At 42.7% G+C, this 23,303-nt stretch overlaps 1 pseudogene across 1 annotated transcript; it reads right to left on the reverse strand.

Moving 5' to 3' along the window:
- Positions 1 to 20,734: 20,734 nt before the first annotated feature.
- Positions 20,735 to 22,271, reverse strand: LOC309959940 (serine palmitoyltransferase 1-like; annotated as a pseudogene). The gene is made up of 2 exons: positions 21,516 to 22,271; positions 20,735 to 21,419 (listed from the first exon to the last, which is right to left on the reverse strand). The product of its transcript is annotated as a serine palmitoyltransferase 1-like (transcript).
- Between the last annotated feature and the right edge of the window lie 1,032 nt (positions 22,272 to 23,303).

Consider the following 23,303-nt stretch of genomic DNA (forward strand, 5'->3'; position numbering starts at 1 on the left):
AGTTTCTAAATATATAATTGCAACGTTTCTACTAACAACAGTTTTATTTCTCTCTTCAAATGTTTTTTTAATATCACAGGAAAGAATATAAGGGATCAGGGACTTCCCTGGAGGCACAGTGTTTAAGAATCCACCTGCCAATGCAGGGGACATGGGTTCAATCCCTAGTCCGGGAAGATCCCACATGCCGCAGAACAACTAAGCCCACAGACCACAACTACTGAGCCCGTGTGCCACAACTACTGAAGCCCACATGCCTAGAGCCCATGATGCACCACAAGAGAGGCCACCCCAATGAGAAGACTGTGCACCGCAAGAGAGAGTAGCCCCTGCTCACCACAACTAGAGAAAGCCCACGCACAGCAACAAAGACGCAAAGCAGCCAAAATAAATAAATTTACTTTAAAAAAAGAATATAAGGGGCCAAAGTGCCGATACATCAAAACCTTCCCAAGGGACATGGCATGCCTACAGGTTTTCTGCCCTGCATACTCTCTGGGAATTGTGTCTGATTCCTGAGTGGGCTTTGGGGCTTCCCTTAATCTTGGGCAAGTATTAATCACTTCTTATCCACTGTTATAATTATTTGTGGCATTAATATTATAGTAGTGACATAAATAAAGTAACTGTCTTGCAATTCTCTATAGCTATGTGTAGAGCAAAGGTAAAATTCTGTATTTTTGCTTACTTACTATTATATCATAAAATATTTTCCCATATAGTACTACTTAGACTTAGCAATTATCTTTTTCACACTTGTCTAATATTCTATCAGATTAATGTCATATATTTCATTTTCCATTTCCCCACATTTGTTTACATTTTGTTTGTACAATTTTTATAGTACTTCTAAGATCACTTTTTACTATTATTTTTCTCTCTTTCTTGGATTAATCCCAGAGGATATACAGGCTGGTTTTGGTTAAACCACCCAGTTTCCTTCCATAAAAACTTTACCAGTTTACTGCCAGTGGCAATGTACAGGGAATAGGTTCACCAGAATTTCATCAGAATTAGTCATTACCCATTTATAATTTTTGACAAATTAATAGGGGCAAATGATCTGGTAACCACTTCTCAGATCTGGAAATAATGACTCTATGTCAGAAACAGAAAGAAACGTTGCAGCAGAATTTTTTCTACTTGAGTTTCTATAGCTGCTTCTGTGAAAGTTGACCCAATAGGTCACTGCACCTTGTTTCAAAAATATGGATTCAGATCAGATGTCTGATTGCCTTCTTGGCCTAAGTTAGAATTGGAAGCAGAGACATTTCCCCCCAAAATTTTAAAATCCTGCATAACCTAGCCTTCATAGATGCCAGCACTGAATGGATTTCCAGTTCCTTCCAGAAGCCCTTTGCCTCCAAGGAGCCCATTTCTCCTGTCATGTTAAAACTGAATTCCTTTAAAACATCTGAACTCTCCTGGGTATTATATCCTTTACAATTTCAGAAGAGGAGATGATTTAAAAACAAAATATGTTCAACTGGAAGATGACCATGAAGCTGCCATCTGGAAAGAAAAGTGACCTACCTGAGTACTTGAGCCCAGAGATGCATCCAGCACCAAGAAAGCAGATGGGCTACACAGAGGGTGATTGCATTCATTATAAAGAGGATGACAATTGGTGTTATTCTAATATCATGTAACTTTTAAACAGAAAACACAGTCACACAAAACTCAACTTATTCCCAAAACTTTAAGGATACATGGATGTAAAAGCTAGCACTGTTGTGTTTTGCTTTGTTGCATTTTTAAAATCATAGAAATTTGGACATGAAAACCACCTTGTTTCCCTCCTTAATAGTGAGACTTAGTGTATGTCACCCTCCCAACCACATTTTACATAGATTAAAAGCCTACTGATGAATTAATTTCCACATCATCAATCTTGGCCAGCCTTGGGAAATTGCGCTATGTGGGATGAAGATCTCCAACCATGTCATTTTCCCTTTCTTTGGCCCCTTCCCCCTCCCTTCTTAGATCTGTTACCTTCCACTTCTTTGGTATGTGGATATTCATAGCAAATTTGTTTTTTTTAGCTTTATTGAGGTATAATTTATATACCCCCAAATTGTACACATTTAAAATATATATCTTAATAATTTTAGACATATGCATACTCCTGTGATACCATCACCACAACCAAGGTACTAAGCATATTGTTCATCACCTCCAAAAACTTCCTTGTGTCCTTTTGGGCCTTTTTTGAAAAGAACACTTGAGACCTATTCTCTTAACATATTTTAAAGCTCACAATACTGTTGACTACAAGGTGTTATGTGTACAGCAGATTTCTAGAACTTATTCATGTTCCATAACAGAAACTTTACCCCTGACAAAAACACCTTCCCCTTTTGACTCTTCTCCTAGCAGCCAGAGGTCACCTCTCCTTTAAGTACCCATTAAACTTATTCAGTCAATGAATTCAAGAACTGGAGTATGTACGACTATGTGTGAATAGAATGGAAACATGAAATTTGATCATTTGAACTTGGAACCAAGTTCAACAGCTGCTTAGTTGTATGAACGTTTGGAAGGCATTTAACTTCTCTAGGTATTCACCTAAAGTACAGGAGCAAATAATAAATTATATATAAGTAATTTGTAAGTTGAAAAGCTCCATCATTTTCATAATAATCATGATCAATACACCTTATCACATTCCCAGGAATAGTGTGATTTGATCTGGAGCTAGAAGTATGGCTCCAGAGAGGGACCACTTGGGCTCAAATCCTGACTCTATTACTCATTAGCTCCACCACTTTGGGCGCACAGTTAACTCCTGTGAGCCTCAGTCTCCCCATTTGTAAGATGGAGATAATTGAATCCTTACTTCTTGGGCTGTTGCCAAGGTTAAATCATTTAAATAAACTGGTAAAACAGTATAGTGTCTGGTATAAGTCTCATTATCTGTACACATTGGCTATTATTATTATTACTATTATAAAATTTTTGTCGTTTCTGTGGGAGAGATTTTCAGATCTTGGGCCATCTTTAGAACGTTCAAACCATATCACATTAGTTCCTACTGTGCCCCATTAACATGAAATGGCAAGAAAATTACATGTCACAGTTAATCAAGAGTTATTAAGAAAATAGTTATTTTTAGGATGGAAAGAAATTGCCATATTAACAATAGCAGCCAAGAAATGCCAACCTATCCATAGAATTCATTGTCTGCCCGAACCAGGCTATTTCTGAGAGAAAGGAAGCACAACTGATGATGATTAACAAATGTGTTGGGACAACAGGTGCAGGCAAGGAATGAGCTGGGCCAAGCAGACATGTGGTCTCTTGAGCTGTCCGCTGACCCTTCCAGGTTCTCTCCCAGGATCTCCCAGGACTGACCTTCACTGGAAACAAAACCAGACCATTCACCATCTCCTGAACATCCCCCACTGCCTTTCCTGGGAGATGGCTTTAGAACTTTCTTTCTGTATGTAACATCTCTCTGCAAAATCTGTCTATCAAAATTCTACCTGGTGTCCCTTGTCCATCTCTGAATGTCCCTTTGTGAAGAGGAGACCTCATGCCTTCATTCAGATGGGCTCCCTGCTGTGACCCTCCCCAGCACTACCTGCCTCTCTCATGGAATTTCCATGTTCTTCCTTCTCTTATGATTGTCTCTGAACCCGTCAATTCATTCACATCTCTGTAAGTTTCCAAAAGTATTGTCTGTGTTTTATTTAACTCTAAGAGCTTAGCATCACATGTGGCAGGTAGCAGATGCTCAATGAATACTTGTCAAATGAATTAAACCAAGTGCCTCTTGTTTGAAACAATAGCAAACATGAGTTTGGCTTTTTCCTAATGTTCTACCCCCAAACTTTAGAATCCCACCTCAGGCACACCACAAAATACACCACCTATTTGATCACACTTATGTTCTTCACCTTCCAACACAAATCTCTAAAAGTAAACAGCCTTCCTAAGCCCTCTGTGTTTCAAGTTTGTATCTGTTGTCTGAGAGTAACATGTTTGGAAGGAAGACGTGGTTTTTGGAAGAGAGATGACCCAGTATGAAGCACTCCATTTGAGTCGGGGATGTTACACTATTAACAAGCTGTTCCATTACAAAACGGTTTCAAGAAGAAGAAGAGTGTGGAGAGACCACAGCAAAGGTATCTATCACAAAGGTTTTACAGGTAGTGTGTGCTTGCTACAGAGAGGAAGAGAAGTGATGATGACCACTCTAACTTTGCAGGCAAAATCCAGTGTTTGAGATGCTGCTAGTCCAACATGCTCAAAATCCTCAGAGATTGTTTTGAGTTATTGATGGTACTAAGATGAGCAAAGGTGGAAAATTCACTTAGGATTTTATGCAGTTGTTCTACCAGGGAGCGCCGATCCTATCCCTCACCTCAAGCACCATGTCATTCCCAACATCCATCAAGTTAATAATCTAGTTCTCCCGAGAGAAGATGACTCTAGGTTCATACATCACTTTATAGCTTAAATATTATAGGAGTTCAGTGAGATGCTTTCGAATCTGAGTCACAAAGTCCCTGGGTCAAAGCAGGTGCAAAAATCAAACATGGCAAAAATGGGTGCATCAAGACAGTCAACTAAAAGTGTCACATGTCAGGGTCAAAGAGGCTCACCTTCCCCCAAGAACACACTCATCTTTCTTTTACCGTAATCCAAAAGGAATGTGAATGCAACTCAGAGTTAAAGGGGTGTACAACACACAGCATGACGCAGCCTTAGGAGTCCACTAAATTGTACTGCACGGAGACAGGTTTGCTGCAGTATTTTAATAATTCCCAAGTAAGCCCATCATGCTTAATGGTGGGGATTTGACAATACAGAGGGGGCCCATCCATCACTTCTGGGGAAGCAAGGACATTTTTATTGTTGTGGAAGGAAGTAGATCTTTGTCCTCTTGTCTCTCAGGCATCTTTACGTAGCCTCAGTTGTACAAATATCTGGTGAGGAAGGATTTACTCTACTAGGGGAAGGTTATGGATGATTCAACTCCTTATTATCAGTTTAGCATAAATTACCTTCCTCTGTCAGAGGAAGAGTTATTCATTCAGGAATTGGTGAGTTACTTTGCATAAAAAATACTAGGGCTTATTGGTAAGGAGGAGACTGACACCCAAGTTCTGCTCCCCAAATTTGACATTAACAAGCAGAGTAAACCAGACAAGTTCCAAACAAGAAAAACAGCAAATCCCTGAGATGGAACTGCCCTGAGCAAGAGCGAGCTTAGCCAGCGGCCCAGACTTGAGACCTGAGCCTGAGTTTCCAGGTGGGCTGATGCTGAAATCAGCCTCAGACTGACTTTCCTTAGCATCCTGCCATCGCCATGGTATCTCTGAAAGGGGACCACAGCAGACAAGGGCTCTTCTTTTCAAGCAGGGCTTTTTATGCGAGTGTGTCCATTTCTCCTGGGGAGAAATTACCCAGGTCTCACGAGACTTCCAAATGTCTTTTGCTCCAAAAGCAGCTAGTCTAGAAAAATGGTACAGATAAACCCATTTGCAGAGCAGGAAGAGAGACACAGACATAGAGAACGGACGGGTGGACATGGTGGAGCGGGGGGATGTGATGAATTGGGAGATTGGGTTTGACGTATGTGCACTGTCATGTGTAAAACAGATAGCTAGTGTGAACCTGCTATATAGCACAGGGAGCTCAGCTAGGTGCTCTGTGGTCACCTAGATGAGTGGGATGGGGGGTGGGGGGAGGGAGGTCCAAGAGGGAGGGGATATATGTACACATAAAGCCGATTCACTTCATTGTACAGCACAAACTAACACAACATTGTAGAGCAACTATACTCCAATTAAAAGAAAAAAAAAAGAATTGTTGCTTTAAAGGTAATGTGGATGAAGATAAATGTTTAAAACACCAGACAGATTAGACACACTCACCAAAGTCAGTGGGCAGGATCCTTCTTGAGGAGGCCACCCTCCAAGAGGTGACCACGGGACATGGTATACAGGGGAGGGAGGCCAAGAGAGGCGAGAGGGCCCCTCCACCCGGCAGCGTGGGCACCAAAGGACACAATCCAGATTTCCTGATCCCAGCCCATGCCAGCCCATGGTGCTTCTCCACACTTTCATCATTCAGAAAAAAAATACTGCAGGTGCATTAGCACTACTAGAGAGCCTGGCTATCTTTCCTCAACCTGGATTCTCAGTTTACAGCCAAGTTTCAATCAATGCTGGTGTCTGGTGCCATGAATGGTGTATTTTCTTCCTTTTTATATAAACTTTTCTATAAACCCATGTATCAAACATGTTTCTGTTTTGGGACAACTTTGATTGAAAAACATTTTTCATGGACCTCTTAAATTGTTCCCTCCTGCTTGTCATTTAAAGAAAAGAAAGAAAAAGAGAAAAGAAAGGGAAAGTCTAAAAACTGAAATTCATTGGAAAAGATGGTGGAAGATTGTACGTGCTAAGTTTCTCCTGGAAACCAAGGCAGAGGCACTAAGACATACGATTGTGTGTGACTAGGTCTGGGGTCCCAGGCCCCCAGGAGTTTCTCGGAGCAGCAGGCTTCTCTGTAAGAGCAGGAGAAAGTGGAGACTGATTCCCAACATGGGAGGTGCCTGCAGGGGTCCCCAGTGACATTGCCTTTCTATGTTTTGTTGGAGCATTTGACAAGTTGGAGAAGAAAAAGTGTCCTGGACCTAACAGAAATAGGGATTTGCTCAACTGAGTCCTAGAAAATCAAAATTTCTTGTCCAGGGAAACCATCCAAAGAATCTATTAGAGAATTTGGGAGGTATCATCTCCTACCCACACTATACCTCTGTGGCCCGAGGGTCCCTAGGGACCAGGAGAGAGCGGGTAGCAGGCAGGCAGCACTCAGCACTTGTACTGGATGCAGCATCACTTTACTCTTAGGGAAAACCAGACAAGTGGACCCCCAGCCCCAGGCTCCACAGGCAGACCCCTGACACAGCACCTCCCACGAGGATGTGTCAGTCAGAGCTCCCGTCCAAGACGTGGTCATGTGGGGAAAGCCAGCTGCCATCCTGTTCATTCTCTCCATCTTTGCAGCCTTTCCCAGGCCCTTCAAGGTGACCTGCTCTGAACTGGTGATTTTGAATTCTTCTCAAGATAAATCACTTGAAATCAGGGTTCAACCTTCCATTACACTGTTAACCACATGTTCAACAACCTCACAAGTGGCTAGATGGCATCTTCCAAAGATGCCCAAGGGTTCCCTGGCTCCCTGATACCCACAGTGCCAGAACCAGGAGAAGGGTCACACACGTTTTGAATCACAGATACTCAATTTAATTCACAGGCATCCAAAATTGCCTTGTTTTTTATATATTTCAGAGCCCAAAAGGTGAAACTATAGTAAAACCTCAATTATATGAAAATCCAAATCATGACAAGAGCTAGTCCAGGACTTCTGCACAAGATAGAACGCACATGCTTCGGACACAGTGGGGAGACTTTCCCATGTGCAAACCAGCAATTTGGTTCAATTCAACACATATTTAAGAACATGCAGCATGTACCAGGCCCTGTGTTACCCATTGGAGATACAACTGCAAATAATATGACCCTCCTCCCCCCAAGCAGGCAGAGACAGACATGGAGAGGAATATCTGTAACACAGCGTGAAGTGATGTTAATTCCTACAAGAAAGAAGCTGACATGGAAGCAGAAATGGAAATTTGGAAAAAGGGAACATTCTTGTTTCTGAGAAAGAGATACCTAGTTTTACAGGAACATCTCCTTTACAGACAAGGGAACATTGTGGTGGGTGGGGAGATTTGGACAATTTAGAAATGGTCTGGAAGAAGTGAAGATTCCCCAAACCAGCAACATTACGACAAAAACTGACATGCAGGTCCCTTTACGTATCTACTGTCTGTTCCCTTTTCCAATGTGGTTCCATCAGAGGTAGAAAAACGGCGACCGACTTGAGATGCAGAGGGGCTTCAGGTGGGCCCTCACCTGCCGTTTGCTGGCTGTGTATTTGGAGAAGCTGCCGCTTCCAGACCCCACTTTACTTATCTCAGAACAAAACACTGATAGGGCCCCCTCGTGGGGTTGCTGTGGCAGCCCAGCACACGGGAATCCTCAAAAGACAATCATTACTACGGTTGTTGTATAAAGTGGAGGGTATTTATTATATGATTTCCTGACACTCCCCTTACTTCATAAGCCAGTTAGACTAGGGAACCCCAGGACCTTGAGGCTGTGTCCCCCAAATCATCCCCAAGCTATGGATAGTGTTAGATTATAAAACAACCCCGGGAACAGGTTCTGACACAGAAGCATGAGGCGCAGGAGGAGGCTGGTCCCTCTGAGTCTCGGCTTATCCATCCCGCATCCCCAGTGCATGGTCCACTGGTCACCCCAGAGCACAAAGGTCAAAGATGTGGAGGGGCTGTGGTCCCAGGCAGCAAGCTTGAAAATCCTTCAGCAACAGGATCCACTCCTCCTTCTGTTACTGCTGCTGCTGGACTTTCATTTGGGTTTTTGTCTCATTACAAAATGCAGCAGGAGGGACTTCCCTGGTGTTCCAGTGGGTAAGACTCTGTGCTTCTAGTTCAGGGGACCCGGGTTCAATCCCTGGTCGGGGAACTAGATCTTGCATGCATGCCACAACAAAGAGTTCGCATGCCACAACTGCGAAGCCCACATGCTGCAACTAAAAAGATCCCGCATGCCACAACGAAGATCCCACGTGCTGCAACTAAGACCCGGCACAGACAAAATAAATAAATAAATAATTTGTGTTTTTTTAAAAGAAATGTTTATTTATAAAAAAGAGACCACTCAATCCATCTTAAAAAAAAACGAAGAAAGAGAATGCAGCAGGAAGTGTCTTCTGGGACAGGCTTTGCTGGAATTGCTCATGGTCTGTTGCTGTGATTCCTCCCCTGAATTCATCCTGCACAGATGCCTGGAGACATTCCAGAAGCACCACAGTTGCCTCACTTTGCCTGTCAGGATGCTGCTCCTTACATCACATGGAGAAGGGTGGTCATATCTGAGATCAGGGTACCCTCTGTGCAAACCCCAGTGCACACAAAAAAGGTGCTTCTCAGCCTCCATGGCTGCCCCTCTGAGCATCCGTGACTTGTCTCCTGGCTCATTGCAGAAAGGCTCTAATGTGGTACAAGAGTTCTGCGGGCCTGGACACAGGTCCTGCCTGGAGAGTCAGTGCTGGTTCACTTCGAAGTTAGGCGGTGGGAGAGAGCCAACCCCTTCTCCCTCATCAGGCCACTCAGAGGTGCTGCTACATGACCCACCCAGGATGCCCACTGCGGCACCTTCCTGGTCAGAAGGCAAGGCCTGGGCACAGAAGTTAAATGAAAGCCAAGACAATGCAGCTTTGCTTGTGGCAAAAATGAATCCCTCAGCACTCTCTGGTGACCGGCTCCCAGGAGCCTCTGACCCCATCTTGGCCACACCCAGCTGGAGACAGAGATAGAGAATCAAGGGAAAGGTAATATAAGTCGGCTGCATTTGGGAACCATCTCATGATTTTAAACCCAAAAACTTTAAATTCCCATTGGATTCAAGGATCTGTGTTGGAAGAAACTAAACCAATTGGATCCTCTCTCGGTTATAAAATGTTAGCTTTATATTTCTTTTATGTCTTTTTATTGGTCTATTTTCTTTGACAACTGGGAATTGATCAGGAAAAGGTAACTATTGTTGCCTGTTCCTTTGTATCCCACCTTCTGCCTTACAGGCTTTGGGCAGGAGTCGGCTTACTAGCTCTACCCAAAACTACTAAGTGTCCAGGTTTGTGTGAATAATTTGTCCGTTATTAAGTCCCCTAGTACATCCTCACCCCCAGAACTGTTCACGCCCCTGACACGCACAGTCACACCACACACAAAGTGTGTTCAAGTTCCAAGCCATCAAGCCAACTCGCTGCCACCAACTTCTGCAGTGAAATGTTCCTCTGTGGCAACTGAATGAGCATCTCTCACCCATTCTGAAAGTCTGTTAATAAAGACCTTGTGTCATGACTGCCTGGCTAAAAACTCCCACATCAGGTATGACGTGCCCCATAGCTAGAAGAATCTGAGACCCCAGTGGGATCAATAAAGACTCAGAGAGTTTCTTATTTTGGTGTTTTGGAAGATGAAATGCATACCTCTAAATGACTTCGTATGAAAAAACACACAATATTGTAAAACATGACCAGATCTAAAGGGCCTGGGCCTTGGGATGCACTCTTGTTCACCACGGAGGCGCCCAGGCCAGTGGGATGTGATCAAGGAAAGATGGGGACAATCACAAAACAACCACCCTCTACAGCAACTTTTGAGACTCAGGTTTCCCATCCTCCAAGGAAGGGAGGCTCCTTGTCTCTTGTTGGCAGCACTGTCAGTCCCACCGATCAACGCCGCGTAACCTCTGCTCCCTTGCACCTCGGGCTTCCAGTGTTGGCACAAGGTTAGCTTACGAAGACCCAAAGCAATGGCATCACCCAGACGGCACTGTCCTCAGCCATCTTCCCTGCACTGGCCCCTGATGCTGTGTTTGTTTTCACACCATCAATGCACGTGGCAGGCTCCCACACCCACTGACACCAGTACTCCATGTCATACTCATGGGTTAGTATTTTTTTTATTTTGACAAACACATGCAGTGATAAAAATTATACTAAACCATGAGCTAAAGAAAACCAACACTGTTTGAGTCCTTCTGCGATTTAAAAAAGAAAAACTCATTGAGATATATATATATATTTTTTAATTCCAAGTAGTATATTCTTTGAAGAAAATTTTGGTGTCTCTGCTCTACTGTTGCCCCAAGCATAGTATCACCTGAGTTCTTCCCTTTTCCAAAACCAAGAATCAGCCAGAGAGGGCCCAACAAGGTGGTCTTTGTCACAGGGGTGGTGTGGTTGTCTCTGAGGATCACGTGAGGACTGACACCCCCCAGGGGACCATCTCTGGATGACGGTGCCACCTGTGTGCCAACCTCCTCCTTTCCCATCCCAGGCCTACTGGGTCCCTACGTCCCTTGTCCCTCTCTGCTCCTCTTCTTTCTCTCTGTGTTATCAGTATCTTCTATAAATTCCACTTCAACCCCTCCTAGTGATGTAGGGGAGAGGAAACACAAAGTGACAACAGAAGTCAAAATACAGCAATAATAAGTTCACCTAAATTCTTCTCGTTCGGGTTTATAAATCTAAAGTTTATCTAAATATTTCAGATGTAGTTTCACAGAAATAACAGTTCATAAATATCCCCTCTGCAGACTCTTATATGTACTTGATGAGTTTCTACCTGGGGTTATGCTGTAGATGTTTATCCATGTTGATGTATACAGCTCAGAAAATCTATTCCCTGGAAGAATCAAATGTCTCTCTCTTAAAAAATCGATCTTAATAATGTTTCTAAGGTTGGGTTAAACGAGTAGCACTAAATAAATTTTAATAAAATTTTTAAATAGTAGATGATTTCTGAAAGGAAGATATTCCTAGCAAGAGATAGCATAGGGTCTATTCTTATTAGCATCAAATGAACTTATTGAAGTTGAATATCAATTATGTCCAAATGATAATTGAAGCCTTGTTTTCACTTTTTCAGAAATTTAAATAGGCCAAAAAATGTTAAATTACTTTAGAATAATTTAGATTTTAAATTACTCAGTGTTCATTTCCAACTCCATAGGCCTGAGGGGGAAGTGTACTTTTAATAGCTTTGTTTACTGATAAATAAAAGGCGGATGGTCTCCTACAATTTCTGCAATTTCTGTTGGAAACTTCACGGAGCTCCCGAGGAAGGGGTGGGCTATAATTTAACCACATTTGGATGAAAAGCAAACAATGGGCCTTAAAGAGCCAGGTCTCTTCGTTTAGCCTCCTCTCTGTCCCCAGGAAAGGACACGATGCAGAGACGGGAAGTTCCTCTGTGTCTGCCCAAAAGGACAGAGGAGACTTGACGGGGCACTACTGGGGTGAAGTTCACGGCCCCTCGGATGTCCTGCTCCCACCGCCAAGTGGGGAGAGCAGGCCCAGGAGACGGAAAGATGGTTATTGTAGGTTAGAAAGCTGACTTGATTTTCTGAAAAGTTAACAGAAGAAGCCATTATTTTCCAGGAGGGCTCAGAGCCCTGCTGAAAGGACGCAGAGTTGCAGGTCCTCTGCCTGGGGCCTGGCACAGGCTGGCCCTGTCCACCTGCTCTGTCCTCTGCCGCTACCTCCTATCTCTCGACAAGGGCCTCCTCTTCTGCTTTTTGGTTGGTTACCATCCACTGAAAGCACTTGGAGGAGGCCTGGGGCACCTAATCACGGAGAATCCCTCCCAGTACAAAAACAGGCCACAGCTAGAATGGGAGAAAAGTTCCAGAAGTAAGAGAGTGGTGATGGTCATACAACACTGTAAATGGGATGTATGCCGCTGTGGTGCACAGTTAAAAATGGTTACAGTGGCAATCATATGTATGTTACATATACAGTGTAATATATATTATATAAGACATTATATATACATTAAAATAAAATTATATAGAAGATATATGACATGAATTATATCCACACATAATATAAAAGTAAATAAACAACAAAATTATATATGTAAATTATGTGTACACTTACAGTAGAATTATATATAACATTTATTATATCTTGCATATTGTATATTTTATATATATATATATATATACATATCTAAACACAACAAAAAGGCTTTTTTAAAAATAGGCTGCTGCCATACAATGGACTCTCGTGCAAAATGAGAAAGCTTACAAGAATTAAAAAATAAAAACTCCTAGAAATGACTTGTTCCCTTTTGAGAAAGGTGTGAACCATTTTCAAGAATAAGCAAGCATCCTGCTTGCACATCAAAAAGAGAATAAATGAGACATTAAATAAACAGCAATTTAAAAAGGATCGTTTTCTAACAAGGCTTTTTTCCCCTGAGAACCATAAGAGTTGTCAGCATTCCTTAAGATGGCAAATCTTTTTTCCCCTTAATTAGCATCTCTGCAGACAGACTGCCCCAAACAGATGGCTATAAAGCCAGCTGCATATAGTTATTTTTTTGTAAAAACAAATAAAAGGAAGAAACTCAACAGCAGCAAGACTTGAGCCTATTAAATTGCATTGAATTTTATTTCCAGTTCAATTGATAATTTATTCTCTAACCTCAAAATAATCACACAACTCTCAGAGTCAGAAAGAAACGTCATCGGTAAATGGGTTCTCTGGCATCTAAGGCTCGCTGCATTCAATGACGAGTCCTCGGTTCTAAAAGCAGTCATGTCAATACTCAATATTTTATTTCCTGACTTTTTACTTTGACTCTCCCGAAATGGACCCAAGACATTTCTTCCTAAATATGCATATACGATTATCCTCTACAATTTGTCATCAAGTGGTGTACCCAGTTCAATTACAGGAAGTCAGACAATGCCTATTTCAAGGCATCTCAAAATCCAAATGCAATAATGAATTACCAGCTAGAAGGCTGTAAAGCAGAGACGCGTTTCTAATGCGTGAGCCCTGCGTGTACGCACTCCCCGAACTGGTTTAAATGTAGCTTCAGTGGCTTCCATTCAGGGGAGCTGCCTATGGACCAGGCGGGGGGCTATGGGCCTGCTGTGAATTACTCACTGGATTTTCACACAGGTCCGCTGGGTCGGTGATGTTACAGTCCACACTTCACCTGCAGCAATAATGTGGCACAGTTACGCCATTTGCTCAAGGTCACAGGTTAGTATGTGGAGAAGTGGGATGGGAGAGAGGGAAGCTGATCCCAGTGCTAGCTGGCTGTTACCTTTGCAGACCCCACCTGCCTGCAGATTCTTGAACCTTCCATGATTTACATCTGGTCCTTCAAATTCACTAGGGCTTTATCTCCTAAAGGTATTTATTTTTTAATATTACATTATATATTATAATATAATATCATAATGATATTACAATATATGTTATATACAATATATTACACATTATATATTATATGATATTGCTATCTGTTTACATTATATTTAAATATAATATATTTATTTTCAATTGTGTTCAACACAATCGAAGAAAGTTCTCATATACTCACTGTTTCAAAAGTGCCTGCTGAGATTTTTTTCATTTGTTTATTCTGTTTTGTTTCTGTCAAAAATGATTGGCTTATTAACCTTATACCTCTTTCAGAGCGTGAAGTTATGACTTTGCTTAGCTTTATTCTAGGTCATTCTTTGTATTTGAGGGGAAGACACTTAACTGTCCTTGGTGTGCATAACATGAAAATAGCTTCATCTGCGTTCTCTGGGTGCCTTCCTGTGGGCCCCTGCAAAGCTGCCCACCCTCTTTTCTCATATAACCAAGGTTATCTAATGGGTTGACCCTCCACTGGAGAAGTGTATCCGTTCATTACTTACTTTCTGAAATGCAAGCCCTTGGATGCCCTTCAATTAGCAATTCAGAACGTCTCCCGTCTGAGCTACTAAATTAGCCACGGTCAACTCGTGTCTGTCACTTGCTAACATGAGAAAGATGTGCCCCATCTCCTCCCACTGGCTTTGCCCTGAGCTGGAAGGTAGGGGAGCAGCCCGGCCAGACCACATGAGCTCATCCCCTGAGAGACAAGGCTCACAGGCTATGGCTTGGTAATATACTCTCAGCTGTTATTAACTAGAAAACAAACTATGCTTCTCCTGGGCCTGGTCCCTCCCTGTCTCCCCACGCTGTTTCCCTGAAACTAGAGAGATGTGCTGGTGAGAGGTCCCAGGGCATCAGTGGGAAAAGGCCCCGAGAGCAATGCAGTCCTGCCTCACTCATGGTTCAGGCACATTCTCTCCTGCTCTGACTGTCCCCCAGCCTGGCCTTGTCTCCCCAGCCAGAAGCCAGGAGCCTGAGGTTCAGGCTGGGCTCTTGGCGGACAGGCGTGGGCACAGACCAGCCTCCCTGTGTGGCTGTGAGCTGTGATGCTCCCTGGCCTCGGGGGAGGGGACACGGCACTGTGCCAGACCCGCTCTGGAGTTCTGATTAGGAGTCGGGGCTGAAGCATCCAAGAGGAAAAGGGTCCATTTGCCAAGCCCCTTGCCGGGTGATCACGCTTCACTTGGGGTCCTTGTAGAGAGGTGTGGACCTTGCAGCACCTCTGGGTCTATGCCAATCTGAACATGATCTGACAAATAGAAATCTATAAAGCACCTTCCCTGTCTTTGCTTTTGCTACCGAGAATCTCTGAGTCAAATCTAATGTTCAACATAGAAACTGTACGATCTTGTGTTAGTAATATCCTTACCTTCTCCTCCTGCTATATGATCTTGAACTTTTGTGTTCATCTGAATGACTCAGCTTCATTTATCTTTTCTTAGCAACAGCTTCAAATCTTCTGGAAAGGAAGACAAAGAAAACAAAAAGCAAATATTAAGTCATTTACTTTTTCACGGTTTAGAAGTAAATGATATTTTTGCACCATGTCCTCAGATCATTTCTGTCATGGGGCAGGATTTGAGTGAGTTGATGAATTAAATACCTGTAGCACGTGAAAACCATAAGGTTTCCTCCACCTTCACCAGGAGAGGAATGCAGAAACTTCCTTTGATTCTGGAAGAGGACTGCATGCCCGTGCAGGTGTACTGCTGGGGGACAGGGTTTCTTGTGGTTTATTGCATTGGATTTGATTCTTCAGAGCTGATTTTTCATTTATTTGTTCATTCATTCCCTTAACAACCTTATTATGTAAAGTATAGTCGAAACATGAAAAGCTCAGTGTACTAGAAATTAGAACAGTGTCCTCAGGAAGCCTAAAGAACTGGCTTAGACATGGATTTTCACTTGAGAATAGCTGACCAGGAAGGACAAAGGAGGTAGAAGATGGTGTATGCGGAAGGGGTTGGGGATGAGAAAGCATGGGAAGTTTGTGCGCTGAGATCAGAGCGCTAGGAACATGGAGTGGCTTCCTGGGTATGTGACTGGGGCTTAGAACGACCCCGTACTTGGTTTAATGCTCTGCTGTCATCACCTTTACATTTTTCGCTTTTGAATAAGTGGCCCTGCATCTTAATTTTGCAGCAGGCCTTGCAAACTATGTAACTGGTCCTAAAGAGAGGTAAGGTGGGAGAACCTGAAAGATGGTGAGAGGTGGTGACAGGTGGATGGTGGATGGTTTTCCACGCTGGGGGTTTTGGTAATAGAGTCAGTGGGGGCCTTTAAAAGCCTCCCTTCCACAGCTGTCCCTGCCAGCCTCCTGTTCCTGGGATGAATCATATCTGGGTGCAGTTCCTTCCCCACCCACCTGGACCAGAGTCTTCATCGCCAGGACTGCTCTCAACCAAGATGTTAACCCTCTGCTCATGGACGCTGCTGGGTCCTCATCCAGCCTCACAGCTTCTCCAGCACAGCAGGTCAGGCTTGATGGGAAGACACACTGGATGGAAACTCTATGATTTCTCAAGCCACACCACCCCTTTTACTTGGCCTAATCTGCTACCTGCTATGGCCCATCAACCCATCAACCATCCTGTTCCACATGCAGCTCCACAGCCCCACACTCGGATGATTTCCCTTCCTACTTCATTCAGACGGTCCTTCCGCCCACTGCATCTTCATCCCCAGTCATCTTTTCCTCTTTGGGAGGACCCCAGGCATCTGGGGGGCAACCCCGTCTGTGCTCACCGTGGCCTCTTTGCACGACTTTGGACCTGTTTGTAGACTTTTTCTCCTCTGCTCTCAGCTTCTCCCTCTCTTCTGCACTCTTTGCATAAGCCAATAAACAAGCTCAGTTTCCTCTAATCTGAATAAATAAATGCATGTGCAAATGCCCCCTCTTCCCCACCAACTTCTTCAGGCTTCTCTCCTTCCTCAAGCTGTTGTGCCTTCATGATCCCAGATGCACAGCTGTGTCCAGTCCCTGCTGCTCCCTTCATGGAGTGTCCTCTTTCCCTGTGACCTGACTTGGCTTTTAGTCCTGGTTTTTTCTCTCTGTCACAGCTCAAGAATCACCTGGTCCAACTCATAGGTCTACAGCCGGGATTCAGACGCAATTCTGTCTGATTCCAGAGTGGGAGAGGAGATACCCAAACAAGGAAGTGGTCACTGAACACACTCCCTGCAACTTCCTTTTTCACCTGCCACGGCTCTACCTTTGGTGTGGCGGCAAATATTCATCCCTCCTCTTCTGTCCATGACGCTGGGTCTGAAAACACGAGTCACTTTGGCTGATGGAATGTGAGCAGGCTGATGCAAGTGGCTGCTTTCAGATGCCACCTCATCCTTGGTTCAGCTCCTGCCATCCTGTCTCTCATCCCAGGTGGCCACTGGTCCAGGATGAGAAAACACCTGGAGGAGACCTGAGCCTGACAGTCTGGAGCCCAGTGCAGTCAAGGCCTGCCAAGGCTAGCCAACCCACAGATCCTTAAGCAAGAAGAAGTCTTTGCTATTGGAAACCACTGATGTTTGGGCTTGTTTGATACACAGCATTAGCATAGCAAAAGCTGACTAATACGCTCTCCCATATGTTGGTGTTACCAGTACGAAATGAAATACATCCACAAAGCTTACAGAAAAAAGAGAAAGTGAAAATGCTAAGTCCTTAGAAGACCCACAGGCAAGATGAAGTCAGCTTTTAGTGAAAGCTGTGTTTATAGACAGAAGCTTCCAAATCGGTTTTCTGAAAAACACATCAGTAACTGGCTGGTCCACAAATCCCCTCCCAAAGACTGTCATAAAGACCCTTTTTCCCCTTGACCTTGTGATTACATACAGAGGGTGCTCCATGGGAGTATGGCTGCTGCTTTCACCCCCAACCCGTACTCATTCCACCCCAGGGAGTCCCGAAGGAACAGAAACCCCTCTTCTCTCCTTTCTCCATGCAGACCATGCAGTCTGGTCTGTTGTCTACCCTGCTGCAGGGGCTTTCCCCTAGGAAGGACTTACTCAGTGACTGGGTGAGTGGACAAGCAGAATTGAGGGATGCGGGCACAAGTCCATTTTTATCACAGACATAACTACATTTTAGAGGGAAAAAAATGTTATTGGTAGAAAAGTTTTATCCCTAGTGGCTTGACACCTACATTATTTCTCAGCTGGTCCCTAATTCAGGCAGGCAGGAAAGAAAGGGATGTTAATGAATAATCTCCTAAGGCTTCAAACTAAAATAATTTACAGTAACATAATTTAGAGTGGTACAAAAATCATATATGTCAGGGAAGAAAGCACTGGGTTTACATCTGAGATCCATGAAGGGATAAGCAAGAGGTACCCTTCTGTAACTTATGCACTGCCTACCTTGGAAGAGCATGGCATATCCATGTCAAAGACCTTTCGATGAAGGAGGTTCCCATATTAAGATGTGGAACAGGCTAAACTATGGGAAACTACCGTAAATCAATTAAATTTGTCCTTTTGTGTTAGAACAGTGATCAATTGTAGCATAAATAATGGTTTGGACCTCGAAGACACCTGTCGATGCTGCTCAAATGTTAATGAGACAAACACTCCTGCTAAAGATTTTAAAAAATACACCTACCATTCAGACATACTTGGTACGTTCAAAACACTGCCTCTTGCCGAAAGGACTAACAGCAGTAATGGACCACGGAAGCTTCTGTAAAAGGCATGTGAAGACAGCTGATAATTGAAGTCAGAGGACCTTAATGAATTGCTAGTTGTTACTACCAATTTTCTAGGCTTGCACACCAAAGTCTCCATCTCTAGCAGCTTCAACATAATCAAGTCTTTGGAAGTATGGAGAGTCCATAGAATGAGAATGTTTTCCAGGAACATTTTTCTGGAACATCTCAGGCCGACTCTGTGCAGAGGGGACTTTCCCTATCAGGGTCTCAACCTTCTCACCATCTAGGGAACTTCATATCCTCCCACTTGTAAGAAGGCTTTAAGCAAAACTTTACTAAGTAAGGAAAACTTGTTTTCTCATTTATATTTATCAAAGATAAATACCAAGTCCTCAATCTACTTAGAAAAAACAGTTTAAGCACATCAAATTGCTATCATTCAAGCCAATAATGAAACTTCACATTTACGTGATTTCCATGCTGCTATCCAAGCAAATGTGTCTTATTCACTGGAAAGATCTGTTAATAGTTCAGAGACCCCCTTTACTACCTTCTCTGACCCCAGGAGTCTGTCGATCAATTGGGATACACTGATTTAAAGGATCTGCCTACTAAAATCCTATGAGTAAACCTCTGCCAATAATCCTACAACAATTAAATACTGCCAGAATAGGGGGAGCTTTTTCCATTCATTCACCTCATTGGATAAGAGTTTCTTACTGGGCTTCCCTGGTGGTGCAGTGGTTGAGCGTCCGCCTGCCAATGCAGGGGATACAGGTTCGTGCCCCGATCCGGGAAGATCCCACATGCCGCGGAGCGGCTGGGCCCGTGAGCCATGGCCGCTGAGCCTGCGTGTCCGGAGCCTGTGCTCCGCAACGGGAGAGGCCACGACAGTGAGAGGCCCGCGTAACTCAAAAAAAAAAAAAAAAAAAAAAGAGTTTCTTACTTCACCCAATGTCCAACTTGGAAAATTACAAGTTGATTGAGGAAGGAATGAACAACAGAGAGATAGGGGTTAATGGAAATAAAAGTGGGGAAAGTGCACATAGAGCTGACTTGTATGAGATTCCACAGTGAGCCTTCATGGATGTACAGAGGTTGGCAAAGTGTCCTGGGGAAGAGGGAAAGGATGCTATAAGCAAAAGCAGTGCCCCAATCCTTTGTTTTTTGTTTGTTTTTGTTTTTTAATCAGGAATGTAGGTTTATTTCATTAAAAACAAAGCAGATTCATCCCCCAAAGGGTACTGCATCCTTTAAAGCAGTAGCAATCACAAGGCATATATGTACAAAATACCTCAAGCAAAATAGAAACTAAACATTAAAAATATATGTTATTTAAAAAGATGTTGAAGACCATTTGTTAATATGAACATACATTATAAAATGACATTTTCAATATAATTTTATTCCTTCCCCTTTAATAATAGTTGGAGTAATAGTGTAATATTTATGTACTATCTTGTGGGACATATCACAAACATTTATACCATCCAATTTGGTTTGCTAAGGGAAAAACAGATAGCTAAAGCACAGCTTAAAAATTTTATTTTTAGTGCTTTCACATCTTTTTTAGATATCTGGAATTCATAAGCTGAAAAGAAATAAAGGTCTCATTTTCTTAGCTTAGAAAAAGCCTGTAGTTATACATCCCTAGGAAACCCACTATACAAAGAAGAATACATTCAAGATATTCTAAAATATCGAGGGCATGATTTCTATTTTGGGATCATCACAAAAATCCTCCTCTGAAAACAGATTAGAAGTCAACACATAACGAATGTAAAGGTCAACTTACTAAAATAAAACAGTATTTGATTTAAACTGTTGTTCACTTAGGAAGTATAATGACTATTCTCTGGCCACGGATGCTAAGATCCACCGTTATAAACGGTGCAACATCAGTATTTAGTGTATATAAAAATTCTAGGATTCAATATATTACCATGAAAAGTTTATAATAATCACACAAAAGGTATTCCTCCATATATTAACCACGATTGAGTTTCACATGACGAAGACTGAAAAAGATATGGTTGAATTAGATCTTCAATACCTTTTGTAACGTATATGCTGAATTGCCTCTAAGCTTTCATGTTGCAAACAATTTTCTATGAGATGTTAAGGAGTGCTCACAATCTTTACCATTAGAAGGGAAAGAAGAGGAACTGAAGCTCCATTTTTAAACAATGACAACAGAAAGAAGACTATAAAAACATAGTGTTAATAAAACATTTAAATAGTATAAAATAGCAGAATTTAAATATCAGTTATATGCTGTCATTACGTGGGCTTTTGGATGTGTTTTCTTTTAAGTAACCAGCATCCTTCTCATCTAGTGACACCCCGTCTTGTATCGGCAGGCCCCCTCTGGCTCGCCCCGCAGCGACTCTGAGGTCAGTCTGCGTGTTGCGTGGTGAGCAACCACCAGGCCCCAGACTAAAGCAGCAGGTCTGGGCCACCTTGCTGATCGTGGACACAGCTTTCTCCAGTTCCTCTTCTGTTTGTTCCCCTGTGACCACAGCCCTAATGCACAGAGGAGGGAGATACTTCTCTTCTTTCTCCAGGTAGTGCTCCTGAGTTCACGTGATGCCTCTGTCCATGCACTGAGTTGCAGTTTCCTGAAGTAGTTTAACCTCTCTTTCTCGACACCCAGTGCTCTCTTCCAGCAGGAGGTGAAATGCTGGAGAAATGAACTCACCCACCACCTTTAATCCAGAAATGCCTTGTAAAGCTTTATGGATTCGTTTGCACTTTTCCCGGATTTTCTTCCATGATGTTGAGGGTCTCAGTGGCAGCAGCAGCTAACAGGGGAGGGGTAACGAAGCTGAAAAGCAGTGTCCCTGGCCAGAAAGTCACAAACAGTCAGTTACGGAAGACCTACCACAGCAGAAACCCCCAACAGAAGCAAGTGAATTCTCCGTGTTGGCACTGATAAGATCAATATGATCGATACTGATTCCAAAATGCTCAGTGACTCCTCAGCCATGCTCCCCCAGGACTCCAAACGAAAGGCTTTCCTCCAGAAAGATCCTTGCCTTATATTTGTACTTTAACTGAACCAGTTCTGGAAGAGGGCAAATCGTTCCAGTATTCATGTACAACGCTTCGACTACAATGAAACGTCGAGTTACACGAGCCTTGCAAGGATTCTTTTCATCTTCAGTCTCTTGTTCTTTTAGCGGTTGTTCCAGGTCATCCGTATCATTATGGTTAAATAGCTTACTTTCACTATGTGATGCCTGTAATCCCTTCTGAATAGCGAAGCAGGCCGCTTTATCTACAGACACAATGTCCCCTCTCTTACAGTAAGCAGCAGTAGCGCTGGCTATCACGGCAAATCCATATAAGTGTATAATGGCTGCTTCTGTCTTCATAAATTTTGCCAGGCGGTCTTCCAAATCCAAGTGCACATCAAATGTGCCATAAAATCCTCTAGGTCCACAAGTTCCCACACCATACGTCTTTAGAGGTGCCAAAGCTGCTGCCTTGAGCCTAGGGTTATCCAACAATCCAAGGAAATTGAACGAGGCAAAGTTTATACCTTCTTTTCCATTCACCACAATGTTATGGCTTTTGGAGGGCCTGAAACGATGCTATAGTTGACAGCAGGAAGGTCTCTTGAGACAAGAGAAACAAGAGGTTCTGGTTGCCAAGCTTCAATCAGTTCTTCCTTTTCCTTGACTGTAAGATCAGAACTCGTTCTTGTAGCTTGTGTGTTTTAGAGAAAAGAAGTCTGATTAGCCAGAGTATTAAAATTCCTTCCAAAATAAGATGATAAACAGGAACCTTAATGAAATTATCCATGTCAGGTCGTCTTTTCAGCTGTACATTTCCAGGATAAAGGCCAGGCTGACTTTTATGTTTTACACAGCTAAACACGTTAAGTGCATGTAGAAGATTCCAGATAATAACTAAGCCCCCATCAGTCCATTATGGGGTGCTATACTCCAATAGGTTGTCACTGGAAAGTCATTTTAAAAATGTATTTAGAAATGGAAATACAAATGATTTTCAAACATTAGACAGAAAGAAAGCAATGATGATTCACAATAGTTAAAACAATTCAGAAGTTGGGGACAGGGAAACTGCTGCCAATTTCGTATATAAACTTTCAGGTCATTGCACAAATAACTTTAAAACTACGTACATGTTGCATATGTTTGGGTACACAGCAAGACTCCTCAAATTCTGCATACACAGTGCACAGAAATTAGAAGCAAAACCAGAAATCTAAGACTATTTTTAAAATTTGCTGATCCCTCCTGAATGTAATTCAGTTAAGAGTGAGGACTCTACCAAAACAATCCTTTTGGTTTCATCAATAATCAGATTATAGTTGACAAACGTAAGTCCAAGTCACGAGTTAAACATTCCACTCCACAGAGAAATCATCCTAAGAAAAGTTTAAATGTCTGCTGAATTAATAAAAACCACAAATGTGGCTTCTTTTCTTCCCTAGGAAATGTGACATCCAGGAGGACTTCTCACTCATGGTCAGTACCGGGGTATAGAAGTTACATAGTAAGAGGGCAGTCTTCAGAAAGGCAGCAACAATATATAGTAGAAATGACTCATTTCTAAAAAAAAAAAAAGAAAGAAAGAAATCTTAAATTTTAGTGGCTCATCTTAGTCACTGTAATCTACCTAAGGGTGGATATCACCTAAGCTCTACTTGCTCTCTTACCTGTTTTTTGTTTTTCAAAACGTCCTGATGGGCTCTACAATGATACATCTTGCATCATCATCCTTGCCAGTAAGTGCAATATTAAGTTTTAAGAAAATTATCAAAAGAAAACTGAGATTCACTTTAAATGAATGTAAGCCCTGTAAGCACAG

The sequence above is a fragment of the Leucopleurus acutus genome (genome assembly GCF_964270905.1).
Source record: "Leucopleurus acutus genome assembly, chromosome: 3".
In the NCBI taxonomy this organism is placed as follows: Eukaryota; Metazoa; Chordata; class Mammalia; order Artiodactyla; family Delphinidae; genus Leucopleurus; species Leucopleurus acutus.